The sequence below is a fragment of the Galeopterus variegatus genome, unplaced genomic scaffold, assembly GCF_000696425.1.
Source record: "Galeopterus variegatus unplaced genomic scaffold, G_variegatus-3.0.2 Scaffold2010, whole genome shotgun sequence".
Classification (NCBI taxonomy): Eukaryota; Metazoa; Chordata; class Mammalia; order Dermoptera; family Cynocephalidae; genus Galeopterus; species Galeopterus variegatus.
In genome coordinates, this window is record NW_007728121.1 from 121,757 (window position 1) to 123,391 (window position 1,635).

Sequence of the window (1,635 nt, forward strand, 5' to 3'; positions counted from 1 at the left end):
TTAACCTACTAGATGTAGTACCTCCCCCCCACCCAACACACCCTTTTATTACATCCAAAAATGTCTCTAGACATTGCAAAAGGTCCCCTGGGGGCAAAATCACCCCTTCCCCCACACCAATTGAGAAATTCTGTAGTACATGGTCGGCTCTGTCTTAAATAAATTCTCTGTTATTCAGCATGTTTGAGAAATGGAATATTTGATCTAATTTTTAAAATTTTTAATGAATTACTTTATACTATTTATCCAATGATTTGGACTAAAAAACACTGACACAATTCAAAATTATGCAGAAAATCATTTAATCTAAGTTTTGATTCAGCAGTCACTGGTTTGAGCCTCGGTGTCACGGGGTTGTGGATGTGTGCAAGTCTTGGGCAGCAGAGAGTCTTCCTAATGTGACTTTGGCTAAGAGGGCTGGCTGCAGAAAATCATAGCAAGGGTTTATACACAGCTTTCTTTCAAAGAAATCCAAGCTTTCCCTTCCAGCCTTTTCTCCCATCTTCCCTTTTTTCATTTTACATCCCAGCCAAATGGAATGTTCTTTGTCTAATAAACATTAATTGGATAAATGAGTAGATATTTATTAACTTTCTTGAAAGGAAGTGGGAAAAAATATTACATTTTACAAAGGGTTCCATTTGTTAAAATGGTTCAAGAAGTTAGTAGTAGTCTGAGCCAGAATCAAGTCAGTTTTCTTTAGCATTACTTTATTTCTTCCATTGGAGGCTCTTACACATTTTTGCACCAAGACCACCAGATAGTGCCCAAATCACTGCAGTATAAGTCTATACTCTCAATTTGTAGTGGAGGAAAAAAACATACTATTAAGGAATTGAAAAGAAACATAATAAACAAACAAAATTGGCAACAACATAGCAATTGCATGAATTTCCAGTGATCAACACCAGTAAAACCTTATCCCTCAGACAACACTGCAGTGGCCCTGAGTGCAGAGCACCCTTCATTTGCCATCACCGTTTGGAGTGGGGATTTCTGTTATCCAGGAAGTACATGGGGGCTTTGCATCAGCGCCAGGGATTGCCTGGCAACAAGACTTCACAGCTGAAGATGGCATGACAGCTCTCAGTCAACAGTTCCAGAGTGCTGATTTTAGTGCATGCATACCAACTTCTGTTAACTTGCCATTATAAATTTAACAGGTTGCTGTAAGCCTCAGTTGTCTGTAAAAATCAATCTAAGGGAAGGAGAGTCATTTGGCTCAAGAACTGAAGAGAGGTCTTGCAGTGGTGGACCAGATTGCTTCCCATCAGCAGGTCTTTGTAAACCACCAGTGGACCTCAGACTAAACTTTTAGAAATGGACCCATTTAGAAAAGGGATCCCCAAATCCTGGTAATCCCAAAAGATTAATTGTGATGTTCTAGTCTACCTGGTAAGCTTCCAGGCTGGCTCCTGCCACCACACCACACTCTCCCAATGCAGCAAACTTGTTCATTGTACTTCCTTTGTCTCCTCACCCCACCGACCTCCCCAGCTGCCCACCAGTACCAATCAAAACCCTGTGGGTCAGCCAGCACAGCAGCAACCACCAAGCCACCACAGGAAGCGCTCTGGTCTCCCCTGCCCCAGAGCGGTGGGGGGCCGAGGGAATTGGCCATACCCCCCCCCCCCC

At 42.7% G+C, this 1,635-nt stretch overlaps 1 protein-coding gene across 1 annotated transcript in view; it reads left to right on the top strand.

Moving 5' to 3' along the window:
• BRINP2 (bone morphogenetic protein/retinoic acid inducible neural-specific 2) overlaps positions 1-1,635 on the top strand; it is a 108,935-nt gene that overhangs the window by 45,075 nt on the left and 62,225 nt on the right. The gene's annotated exons all lie outside the window — the stretch shown is intronic.